Genomic DNA, 14,024 nt, shown 5'->3' on the forward strand with positions numbered 1-14,024 from the left:
AGGACAGAGTGAAAACAAAATGGGTAAAGAACATGGCCCACCTTGCCTGGCGAGGGTTCAGTCTCCTCGCCGCCCGGATGGCGGTGAGGGTGTTTAGCCCCCTCAAGCCAATGTCTCCACACCTTCAGAGCCTTGACAACAGCCAACAGCTACCGGTCCCCCACATCATAGTTTCGCTCTGCCGGGCTGAGCTTCTTCGAAAAGAAAGCACAGGGGCGGAGCTTTGGTGGCGTGCCCGAGCGCTGAGAGCACGTCTCCTATCCCAGCCTCGGACTCGTCCACCTCCAATATGAACGCCAAAGAGGGATCCGGTTGAGCCAGCACGGGAGCCGAGGTAAACAGAGCCTTCAGGTGACCAATAGCCCTGTCTGCCTCAGCCAACCACTGCAGTCGCACCGGTCCCCCCTTCAGTTGTGAGGTAATGGGAGCCTGACCAAAACCCCGGATAAACCTCCGGTAGTAGTTGGCAAACCCTAGAAACCGCTGCACTTCCTTTACCGTGGTGGGATTCGGCCAATTACGCACGGCTGAAATGCGGTCACTCTCCATCTCCACCCCGGAAGTGGAAAAGGCGGTACCCTAGGAAGGAGATGGACTGTTGGAAGAACAGACATTTCTCAGCCTTGACGTACAGGTCATGCTCCAACAGTCGACCAAGCACCCTGCGCACCAGGGACACATGCTCGGCACGTGTAGCGGAGTATATCAGAATGTCGTCGATATACACCACTACACCCTGCCTGTGCAGGTCCCGGAAAATCTCGTCAACAAAGGCCTAGAAGACTGATGGAGAATTCATTAACCCGTACGGCATGACGAGGTACTCATAGTGCCCTGAGGTGGTACTAAATGCCGTCTTCCACTCGTCCCCCTCCCGGATACGCACCAGGTTGTAAGCGCTCCTGAGATCCAATTTTGTGAAGAAGCGCGCCCCGTGCTTTGACTCGATCGCACTGGTGATGAGAGGCAGCGGGTAGCTGTACCTCACAGTGATCTGATTGATACCCTGATAGTCAAAACATGGGCGCAGACCTCCATCCTTCTTCTTCACAAAAAAGAAACTCGAGGAGGCAGGTGAAGTGGAGGGCTGAATGTATCCCTGCCCCAGGGATTCGGAGACATACGTTTCCATAGCCGCCGTCTCTTCCTGTGACAGAGGATACACGTGACTTCTGGGAAGGGCTGCGTCTACCAGGAGATTTATCGCACAATCCCCCCGTCGATGAGGTGGTAATTGAGTCACCTCCTTCTTACAGAAGGCTAGAGCCAAATCGGCATATTCTGAAGGGATGCGCACGGTGGAGACCTGGTTTGGACTTTCCACCGTAGTCGCACCAATGGAAACCCCTACACACCTCTCTGAGCACTTTCGTGACCCCCTCTTGAGAGCCCTCTGTTGCCACGAAATAGTGGGGTCATGACAGGCCAACCAGGGTAGGCCCAGCACCACGGGAAACGCAGGAGAATCAATAAGGGAGACTGATTCTCTCCTTGTGACCCTCCTGTGTAACCATGTCTGGTGGAGTGGTGGCCTCCCTAATCAGCCCTGACCCTATAATGGTTGACTATCTAGGGCATGCACAGGGAAAGGCATATCCACAGGAGCAAGGGGGATCCCTAAACTATGGGCAAATGAACGATCAATAAAATTCCCAGCTGCGCCTGAATCTACTAGCGCCTTATGCTGGGATTGCGGGGAAAACTCAGGAAATTGAATAAACACATACATGTGAGCAACAGGGGGCTCTGGGTGAGCCTGGTGCCGACTCACCTGGGGTGACACGATAGTGCCCTGCCTGCTGCCTTGACTCCCTGAGGAACCCCCCCAGCACCGACCAGCAGTGTGCCCTCTGCGGCCACAGATGGTGCAGGGAATGGCCCCTCCTCCGGTTGCCCTAAGCGCAGCACCTCCCAGCTCCATGGGCGTCAGAGCGGAGGTGCTGGGTGATGGAACTGACAGGCCCCGATCTGGACGTCCGCGGGTAGCCAGCAGGTTGTCCAGCCGGATGGACAGGTCCACCACCTGGTCCAACATGAGGGTGGTGTCTTGGCAGGCCAACTCCCGATGGACGTCCTCGCGCAGACTGCACCGGTAGTGATCGATCAGGGCACTGTCGTTCCATCCCGCGCTGGCGGCCAGGGTCCGGAAGTCCAAAGCGAAATCCTGCGCGCTCCTCGTCCCCTGCCTCAGGTGGAACAGACGTTCGACCCTCAGGCGGGTGATCGAACACTGCCCGAAAGCAACAGGTGAACTCTGCGTAATGGTCCAACGCCGCGTCTCCTTCACTCCATACGGTGTTGGCCCACTCCAGGGCTTTGCCTGAGAGAGGCAGGAGACGATGGCGGACACACTCTCACGTCCCGAAGGAGCCGGGTGGACGGTCGCCAGGTAGAGCTCCAGCTGGAGTAGGAACCCCTGGCATCCGGCAGCCGTCCCATCATACTCCCTTGGGAGCACAAGTCGAATCCCGCTGGGACTGGGTGAAGGAGGGATGGACAGTGGGGCCTGCTGTAGTGGGGCTGGTGGAGGCGCTGGAAAACCTCCTCCTCTCTCCCAACGATCCATCGTCTGCAGCACACGATCCATGGCGGTGCCCGACGTTGCAACACGGTCGTGTGCTGCTGGACGTGCTCCTCTATCGCCACAGGGAGGGTGTCTGCTCCTGTTGACTCTATTCGGTGGTGAGTGATTCTGTAATGGTCCTGTGTGTAGCTGGTGTAGAGAGTCAGGCGCAGGACAGCAGATATGAGTAATCAACGTACTTTACTCAAAATACACAAATACAAAGCAATATAGCGAGCCCACAATAACGGACCGATTTACAACGAACAATTACTCACAAACAAACATGGGGGAACAGAGGGTTAAATAATGAACAAGTAATTGGGTGAGTGAAACCAGGTGTGTAAGACAAAGACAAAACAAATGGAAAATGAAAATTGGATCGGCGATGGCTAGAAGGCCGATGACGTCGACCGCCAACTGCCGCCCGAACAAGGAGAGGGACCGACTTCGGCAGAAGTCGTGACACCCTACATAATTATGAGTGATGAGAGTATGTTTCAGACATAATTATGCACTTTAGCTGTACTTTATAATTTTCGCCATGGGAGAGTTCAACCAATAATCTCATTAGTTGATTGAGCCTGATGTCTTATAAAAAAATGGAGTCATGTTTTGCAGCAAATATTGTGGCCTTTGTGTTTTGCCGATTGCATGATCAATCTAGCAGCGAGTAGATATGGTTGTTCTTGTTCAATAGAGCCATTGAACTTGTCTGCCAGGACATTGCAGGATATCTAAGTTGACAAATTTCCCTGGCTTTGTAAAGACTACAGCCTGGTGGGAGCCATTACTTCCTTGTTCCCACCCTCGAAGGCAGGCTTTTCGAAATGGGGGCAGTACTAGTTTACAGGTTCATAGAAGCTATGTTACCGTGCACTGTCTATCTGAGAATGCTAAATCAATAGCTGCTTCTGATGATTCCTATTTCCAAGAAGAGTTGGATAATGAAACATTTTTTTATGTTATTTTACATAGGAACATACAGCCCTATTGACTTGAGCTGGAATACACTGAAGAGGAGTTAAGACAGCAACAAAACTAATTGCGAGACCAGCAAGCAGCGGCAGCAGCCTAGACCAGCTGGACCAAGACTCAGGAGGGTAAATGACAAACGAGTAAGTTGTTTTGCTGTCAATAGCAATCTAGCAATATAAGCTCTCTTTTTACACGAGGCAGTGTTGTTCAGTACAAAATAATTTGGTGATTGATTTGGCCATAACGGGGCTTGCTAGTACCACTACAACTAAGCTAACCAAGCTAGCCAAGTAGCTAGCTGTGTTTGGTATACATAAAATGTATTGTAGTCTAACATTATAGCTAGCTAGCTAACTAGCCTAGCTAGCCTCAGTGCCTCTTATTCGGAGCAAAACTGGATAAATGTTTTGAGATGATGGCGGAGAGTAATAACACATTCAAAACAACTGGGAACTCAAAAATCTCAGACTACCAACTTCAGTGCATTCAGTTTGAACAGTCATCCAACAGAAAATGTGGCATCTTTCTAGACCTCCGACTTTCTGACTTGAAGATCACCGATGTCATGATTTGAAGACCGCCAGTGCGCCTCTACGGTCCGGTGTTTCCCGCTACACGCACTAGCATGGAGGTGCGTGTCTCCAGGCTGGCACGTCCGGTACCAGCCCCACGCATCAGGCGTCTAGTGCATCAGCCCCGCCAGTCAAGAGTCGCCAGAGCTGCCCGCCAGTCAAGAGTCGCCAGAGCTGCCCGCCAGTCAGGAGTCGCCAGAGCTGCCCACCAGTCAAGAGTCGCCAGAGCTGCCCGCCAGTCAAGAGTCGCCAGAGCTGCCCGCCAGTCAAGAGTCGCCAGAGCTGCCCGCCAGTCAAGAGTCGCCAGAGCTGCCCGCCAGTCAAGAGTCGCCAGAGCTGCCCGCCAGTCAGGAGTCGCCAGAGCTGCCCGCCAGTCAGGAGTCGCCAGAGCTGCCCGCCAGTCAGGAGTCGCCAGAGCTGCCCGCTAGTCAGGAGCTGCCAGTGGCCCGTCTGCCCGGAGATGCCCGAGTGGCCCGCCTGTCCTCCGGCCCAGCCCGAGTGGCCCGCCTGTCCTCCAGTCCAGCCAGAGTGGTCCTTCTGCCAGGTTCAGCCCTAGTGGCCCGTCTGCCCGAAGGTGGAGCGAGGTCCACGTCCCGCACCTGAGCCACCTCCAGGATAGGTGGGTTGGGGAGGGAGGGAGGGTGTAGCACTCCCTCCCTTATTGTTTAGGGGTTATTGTTTATGGGTTTTGTTGGGGTATTGGGGATTTTTTTGTGTTTTCTTCTGTAAGGTGCATTCCGGGGTCTGCACCTTGGGGGGGGGGTGTACTGTCACGTCCTGACCAGCAGAGGGAGCAATTGTATTCGTTTTGGTCAGGACGTGGCAGGGTTTTTGTGTGTTAAGTGTTGTGTTGGTGATTGGACTCCCAATTGAAGGCAGGTGTGTTGAGTTGCCTTTGATTGGGTGTCCTATATAGTAGTGTGTGTTTTTCTTTGGGGTTGTGGGTAGTTGTTTTTGCACTGCGTTTTGTGAGCCTGCAAAACTGTTCCTGTTGTCGTGAGTACTGTTTATTGTTTTCCCTGTGGATGCTTTGTGTGTTTTCATTAAAAGAATATGAGTATCCACATACCCGCTGCGATTTGGTCTATTCAACACGGCTACACCTGTGACAGTAAGACTAAAGATAGTTTATCCAAATATATTTAATGAATATCACAATGAATTTATCAAGAAGATGAGGGTCAACGCTTTATTGGTTTCTGATGCAGCTGGAATCGTTTAGTCACTTGTCAGTACTCTTGTAAAAAAAGATGATATAAAACATTTGATCAAACTCCATTATATACATATCTACTGTACAAGAACTAACAATATCTATATCACAATGCAGTTGTGAGCATACTAGGCATTCTATATTATACTACAACATCAGTTTAACTGAATATGGATGTTGTGTTGGTTGAATGATCCAGGCAGGTTCTCCAATGAATGTACAATCAACTAAGCCTCCATAATACAGAGAAAACTATAGTAGATGTTATAGCCTACTTGTAAACACACCAACTATGAAAACAAGACACGGAACATGTTTATGCCTAGCTCCAGTATATTTATTTGCTTATCATGGAGTCAGAAAAGATTTAGTAGATTTTAGTAAGATTTTAGATGGTGACTTACACTAGTTCCTGGTACTGAGCTTTGTGTTGATGCATCTGCAGATGTTGATAGGATCGAACTCTAAAGAGAACACGTAGCCATGTTAGCCTCTGTGGTAGTTAGCTAGCAAGTTAACAGTTAGCTAACGTAACCTTACAAAGCTAATGTTATCTTGCAAAGTTACAAATCACATCACCAGATAGCAGCTGGCTATTTACATTGATATGCTTTGGAATGTCTAACCAGCGTATTATGATAGCTAGCTAGATTTGGTTTAGATAAACAAATCTAGTTAGCTAGGTGATGTTTGCTACCTTACCTCAGCTTGTCCTTTTTTCTGCTGCGCTGATGTTGGCTGATCGGATGCCTTCCTCTTTGAAGTGAAGGGGAATATCAATGGAATAGCATCACTTTTCAATGTTCCACAACATGGCAACCCCATCAGTTGAGACTTCAGTTCCATTTCGAAATCCTCTGGCTGAAAGTGCTGGCTACAAACACAGACATTTTGATATTTCTCACATCAATTGGACACACCACAACGGGGCAGAACATCCTGAAAACGTCCTAAAATTGTCCTGAACTGTGGAATGCTTGCAACCAGGAAATGTAGCGGCCCCGTTTCTACTGGTGAGATGCAGAAACGCTGATATTTGCATGTAGTGAGGAAATGCAACATTTCTATGACACATATATGTTAATAATAACATACTAAAGGACATATATAGCGAAATAGGGCAGCAGTGACATTTCTGTTTAAGGAACTTGGTATTTTCTTGGTATTTCATTACTTCAACAGAGTGTTTCCTAAAAGTTCAAATATGGTTACATTTAATTCAATTTTTGGTAATGCTCTAGTAATGTTCTCCAACTGGTTTGACATTGGGAATGTTCTCAAATACACTATATGTACAAGAGAATGTGGACACATCTTCAAATTAGTGGATTTGGCTATTTCAGCCACACCCGTTGCTGACAGCTGTATAAAATTGAGCACACAGCCATACAATCTCTATAGACAAACGTTGGCAGTGGAATGGCCTTACTGAAGAGTTCAGTGAATTTCAATGTGGCACAATCATAAGATGCCACCTTTCCAACAAGTTAGTTAGTCACATTTCTGCCCTGCTAGAGCTGCCCCAGTCAAGTGCTGTGAAGTGGAAAGGTCTCGGAGCAACAATGGCTCAGCTGTGACGTGGTAGGCAACACAAGCGCACAGAACGGGACCACCGAGTGCACGTAAAAATTGTCTGTCCTTGATTGCAACACTCACTACCAGGTTCAAAACTGCCTCTGGAACAATGTCAGCACAAAAACTGTTCGTCAGGAGATTCATGAAATGGGTTTCCATGGCCGAGCAGCCGCACACAAGCCTAAGATCACCATGCCAAATGCCAAGCGTCGGCTGGAGTGGTGTAAAGCTCTCCGCCATTGGACTCTGGAGCAGTGGAAACGCATTTACTGGAGTGATGAATCACACTTCACCATCTGGCAGTCCAACAGACGAATCTGGATTTGGCAGATGCCAGGTGAATGATACCTGCACGAATGCATAGCGCCAACTGTAAAGTTTGGTGGAGGAGAAATACTGGTCTGGGGCTGTATTTCATGGTTTGGGCTAGGCCCCTTAGTTCCAGTGAAAGGACATCTTAACGCCACAGCATACAATGACACTGTAGACGATTCCATGCTTCCAACTTTGTGGCAACAGTTTGGGGAAGGCCCTTTCCTGTTTCAGCATGACAATGCACCCGTGCACAAAGCAAGGTCTGTACAGAAATGATTTGTCGAGATCGGTGTGGATGAACTTGACTGGTCTGTACAGAGTCCTGACCTCAACCTCATCGAACACCTTTGGGATGAATTGGAATGCCGAACTAGGTCTAATCACCCAACATCAGTACCTGACCTCACGACTGATCTTGTGGCTGAATGGAAGCAAGTCCCCACAGCAATGTTCCAACATCACTCTGCGGTCCAATTCATCCCAAACCATCTCAATTGGGTTGATATCATGTGATTGTGGAGACCAGATCATCTGACGCAGCACTCCATCACTCTCCTTCTTGGTCAAATAGTCCTGACACAGGCTGGAAGTGTGTTGGGTCATTGACAGAATGCTGTGGTAGCCATGCTGGTTAAGTGTGCCTTGAATTCAAAATAAATCACAGACACCAGCAAAGCACCCCCACACCATCACACATCCTCCTCCATGCTTCACGGTGGGAACCACACATGCAGAGATCATCCGTTCACCTACCTTCTCACAAAGACACGGTGGTTGGAACCAAAAATCTCACATTTGGACTCATCAGACCAAAGGACAGATTTCCACCGGTCTAATGTCCATGCTTGTGTTTCTTGGCCCAAGCAAGTCTCTTCTTCTTATTGGCGTCCTTTAGTAGTGGTTTCTTTGCAGCAATTCGTCCATGAAGGCCTGATTCATGCAGTCTCCTCTGAACAGTTGATGTTGAGATGTGTCTGTTACTTGAACTCTGTGAAGCATTTATTTGGGCTGCAATTTGAGGTGCAGTTAACTCTAATGAACTTATCCTCTGCAGCAGAGGTAACTCTGGGTCTTCCTTTCCTGTGGCGGTCCTCAAGAGAGCCAGTTTCATCATAGTGCTTGATGGTTTTTGCGACCAAGTCCATGACATTTTCCAGATTGACTGACCTTCATGCCTTAAAGTAATGATGGACTGTCGTTTCTCTTTGCTTATTTGAGCTGTTCTTGCCATAATATGGACTTGGTCTTTTACCAAACCCTACCTTGTCACAACACAACTGATTGGCTCAAACGCATTAAGAAGGAAGGAAATTCCACAAATTAACTTGTAACAAGGCACACATTTTAGTTGAAATGCATTACAGGTGACTAACTCATGAAGCTGGTTGAGAGAATGCCAAGAGTGTGCAAAGCTGTAATCAAGGCAAAGGATTGCTACTTTGAAGAATCCAAAATATAAAATATATTTGGATTTGTTTAACATATTTTTGGTTACTACATGATTCTATATGTGTTATTTCATAGTTTTGATGTCTTCACTAGAATAATAGTGAAGACATCAAAACTATGAAATAACACATATAGAATCATGTAGTAACCAAAAATGTGTTAAACAAATCGTCGCATCCTCCCATGAAAACTTTCAGGGAACCATAGTAAAACGTTCTCGGAACATCTCTGCAACGTAAAAATTCCCAGGCAAAATGTTCACTTCCGTTCTCAGAACGTTTAAAAAACTTTCAGTTTTACAGTTCAGGAAACTTATGGCTTCGTTCCCAGTGGGAAACCAAAAATGTACGTTCCCACAACTTCCAAGGAACCAAATGTTCTAGCTGGGTACTGTAAAGGCACAAACAGCTGGCATTCTCCAACACTGTTGTCAGGGCCAAGAGACCAGACTTCCCTTCCTGACAATACAAAGAGGGCTAAAGAAAGACACAAACACACACGCAGGCATGCACACACGCACACACACAGGAGGGACGCAGGCAGCGTTGGGAAGCAGAGGGGTTGTGGGGAAAATGCATGCAGCCTGGCACTGCCAGCAGCGGGTTGACGGGGCCAAGCCTCAGGGACAACCTGCCACTGACAATGTCACCTTTAGGTTAGATAACACAAAGGAATGGCCCCTCTACCCCCTCCCTGTCTCCCACCTCTCTCTCTCCCTCCTGCCCTCTTTCCCTTTCTCCTCTCTCTCCCTCTCTCTGGCCCCACCAATTTGGCCTCTCTATCAGAGCGGGCTCAGAGCAGTGACAGACGCGAAGGCCGTTTTTTAAGCGTAGTCGAGGCGAGGAGATGAATGAATGGAGGGTCTAGATTAATGAAGTGATTTCAGGACTGTCCATATTACTGACAGATTCCCTAAACTACCCACACAGCCTCCTTTAACTTGACAGATGGGCCGGCAGTGTGCTTGGCCAGTATCGTGGTTATCTGCTCAGGGAAATGAGTGATAAGGACGGCTCTATAATCCGTCTATACACCCTCCTCATCTCCCACACTGGCAAGGCCCCATCTTAGAATCTCACAAGGCCTCCATTTTACATATTTTACACCCCCTATCATCTCTTTCTATTACATCACCTGGATAGGGTAGATGGATGACTGTTTTGGGCCTTGGCTATACAGTAAGTGCTGGTTAAGGGTTTACAGGTGAAGAGCAGTGCATATCAATCTCTATATAATTTTCTCATAACACATTATTTACAGTATACTGTGTATTTGTACATGGTGTATCTTTGTTGGAGGTATACATACATGTACTGTACTGTACAGTTAGCTGGCCAAAGCTCCAGTGGGAGAGAGAGCTGAGAGTGGAGCTGGCCTGGGCATGGCGTCCCCTGGGGCAGAGGAGTAACTGATCTCCCCTCCCCAGCCTGCTCTGAGCTGAGGGGCCCTGCTCAGCCAGGGGACCAGGAAACGTGCTTGGTTTGATGACATTGGGTGACAGCCAGTAATGACACACAACCAACTAAACATATCTTCCTCTGTCATCTATCCATCCCCTGTTCCCCTCTGTCCAGCTCTTTATCCAACTCTCTCTCTGGCTTTCACTCAGTGTTGCTAAAATGATGTTTTTGGGGATGCCCCCCAGTTCCTGGCTCCTACCAAAGTGTGTTCCCTCTCTCCTAAGCCAAATAGGGTTCCCTTCCTACTGTAAGTTAAGCCAAACCATTTTCAATTAGTGCTGCATGTCAATGAAAATTGTAATTTAATGGACATAAATGTAATCCGTTAGCGACATTGAGAAAACCATGGAGTATAAATTAATACAATAAAGCATAGTCTCCAATGTTACACTGACTGTCTGTCCTTAATGTGTATGATTCACTGAGTGACTTCTCCAGGACTCCAAAATGTCTATTCAGATGAACTCAGCTCAATGTGATGAAGCTCATTCAGTGGTGGTATCCTAGTGGGCTGGGGTTATCCTCCAGTGGGTTCATGCTAGCCAAGCAGACCTAATTGGGGAGTTGGGACTTAGTGTGTGTTACTGTGGGAGCCTGGGAGACCGTATCTGACTGCACTCCCTGTTTACTGCATTGCAGGAGAAAGACTCATCTGTCTGTGTGTGTGTGTGCGTGCGTGCGTGCGTGCTTGCGTGCGACTCATCCCTTCCCTCCCAACTGAGTGGAAACAAGCCTCTCAGCGTGAGCTTCTTATCCCACCGAGACCATACACGTCAATTCACTTCCACTTTATGAAAAATTACAGATTTACTTCTCCCTAAAGCTTATTTCCTGGGTTGATAAAGTAACAAAGGCCTTCGGATACATGGAGTGAGGAGAAAAAGTGACAGGATGGATTTCTGCTCCCACCTCTCTTTCTCTCAATCTCTCTCTCCCATCTCGCTCTCTCTCTCCTATCATCCCATCTCTGTACCTGTCTCAATGGTTATACATGATAAGAGACCCCTAAAAAACCTATGGAATCAATGTGACATGGAGACAGGGTAGCTAACTCAGGCCCTTGGACTTTGGGGTTACACTATTCCTTGTGGGCCTTAGTCATTATATATGTTTGGAAGTGGTTCTAGCTTTATTGGTGTAGAGTTTGGGTGTCTAGAAGGGTAGTGTTTGGGTGTCTAGAAGGGTAGTGTTTGGATATCTAGAAGGGTAGTGTTTGGGTGTCTAGAAGTGTAGTGTTTGGATATCTAGAAGTGTAGTGTTTGGATATCTAGAAGTGTAGTGTTTGGATATCTAGAAGTGTAGTGTTTGGGTGTCTAGAAAGGTAGTGTTTGGGTGTCTAGAAGGGTAGTGTTTGGGTGTCTAGAAAGGTAGTGTTTGGGTGTCTATAAGGGTAGTGGTTGGCTGTGTAGTAGCATGTATATTTGGGTGTATATGCAACCCTGTCTTCCACGTCTTGGGTAGTGTTTGGGTCTGTAGTAGCATGTACAGTTGAAGTCGGAAGTTTACGTACACTTAGGTTGGAGTCATTAAAACTCGTTTTTCAACCACCACACATTTCTTGTTACCAAACTATAGTTCTGGCAAGTCACTTAGGACATTTACTTTGTGCATGACACAAGTAATTTTTCAAAAAATTGTTTACGGACAGATTCTTTCACTTATAATTCACTGTATCACAATTCCAGTGGGTCAGAAGTTTACATACACTAAGTTGACTGTGCCTTTAAACAGCTTGGAAAATTCCAGAAAATGATGTCATAGCTTTAGAAGCTTCTGATAGGCTAACTGACATAATTTGAGACAATTGGAGGTGTACCTGTGGATGTATTTCAAGGCCTACCTTCAAACTCAGTGCCTCTTTGCTTGACATCATGGGAAAATTAAAAGATATCAGCCAAGACCTCAGAGACCTCCACAAGTCGGGTTCATCCTTGGGAGCAATTTCCAAACGCCTGAAGGTACCACGTTCATCTGCACAAACAATAGCACGCAAGTATAAACACCATGGGACCACACAGCTGTCATACCACTCAGGAAGGAGACGTGTTCTTTCTCCTAGAGATGAAAGTACTTTGGTACGAAAAGTCCAAATCAATCCCAGAACAACAGCAAAGGACATGAAGATACTGGAGGAAACAGGTACAAAACTGTCTATATCCACAGTAAAACGAGTCCTATAACCTGAAAGGCCGCTCAGCAAGGAAGAAGCCACTGCTCCAAAACCGCCATAAAAAAGCCAGACGCAAGGAAGAAGCCACTGCTCCAAAACCGCCATAAAAAAGCCAGACTACGGTTTGCAACTGCACATGAAGACAAAGATCGTACTTTTTGGCGAAATGTCCTCTGGTCTGATGAAAGAAAAGTAGTACTGTTTTAGCATAATGACCATCGTTATGTTTGGAGGAACAAGGGGGAGACTTGCAAGCCGAAGAACACCATCCCCACCGTGAAGCACGGGGGTGGCAGTATCACGTTGTGGGCGTGCTTTGCTGCAGGAGGGACTGGTACACTTCACAAAATAGATGGCATCATGAGGCAGGACAATTATGTGGATATATTGAAGCAACATCTCAAGACATCAGTTAGGAAGTTAAATCTTGGTCGCAAATGGGTCTTCCAAATGAACAATGACCCCAAGCATACTTCCAAAGTTGTGGCAAAATGGCTTAAGGACAACATAGTCAAAGTATTGGAGTGACCATCACAAAGCCCTGACCTCAATCCTATAGAAATTTTGTGGGCAGAACTGAAAAAGCATGTGCGAGCAAGGAGGCCTACACACCTGTCTCAGTTACACCAGCTCTGTCAGGAGGAATGGGCCAAAATTCACCCAACTTATTGTGGGAAGCTTGCGGAAGGCTACCCGAAACGTTTGACCCATGTTAACAATTTAAAGGCAATGCTACCAAATACTAATTGAGTGTATGTAAACTTCTAACCCACTGGGAATGTGATGAAAGAAATAAAAAATAAATCATTCTCTCTACTGAAATAAAATATTGTCTCTACTATTATTCTGACATTTCACCTTCTTAAAATAAAGTGGTGATCCTAACTGACCTAAGACATTTTTACTCTGATTAAATGTCAGGAATTGTGAATAACTGAGTTTAAATGTATTTGGCTAAGGTGTATGTAAACCTCCGACTTCAACTGTATATATGATGGTTATATGCAGCCCTGACTTCCCCTGGCTGCTACATGTTTGCATGGTAGGCGAACAATGCAGGAGGGATGAAGGGAGTGAGAGAGGGACCATTAACATTCTGGTGTGTGTGGGGAAGCTGCTGAAGGTCCGGTATCAGTCAAGCTGTTCTTTTCATGCCTGGGTGATTGGGCACGGCAGTGGGCCCTTGTCTGGGACCTGATGTTGAATACAGACAGCGACAGGCATGCGAAGGCCGGCAACACCAAAAAAAGTCAATTTAACCCCATTCAGCCCCCCGATCACAGCCACCCTGTGTTCCTGCCATCCCTCCAATAACTTCCTCACACGCCTCTCCTCTCAGCCTACCTCCCTCGCTCCGTCCCTCCTTCCCTCCTCACTCCTCAGCTTCCTCTTATTCACTATTTCCAGGGTCATCAGTCTTTTGCAGATTTTTCCCCCCTTTCTTTCTTGTTCTCTTCCCTCTTCCCACTGACCACTCTGGGAGCTAAAGGACGTGCAGAAGGACAGGACACACATGAGCGGTTAAAGTGGTGACTAAAAGAAGTGAAATCAAAAACCAAAACCACATTCAGATTATCGATGATCTCTTTTATACTAAACATAAAAGAGATGCATACTGTACAGTATGTGTACACATCTTTTTCAAACACAGAAACACACACATTACTGTATTCTCACTCACACACACACTCTCAACCTACTCACACACTCTCGGGGCTATTTTGGTCTC

Source organism: Salmo salar, chromosome ssa15, assembly GCF_905237065.1.
Source record: "Salmo salar chromosome ssa15, Ssal_v3.1, whole genome shotgun sequence".
Classification (NCBI taxonomy): Eukaryota; Metazoa; Chordata; class Actinopteri; order Salmoniformes; family Salmonidae; genus Salmo; species Salmo salar.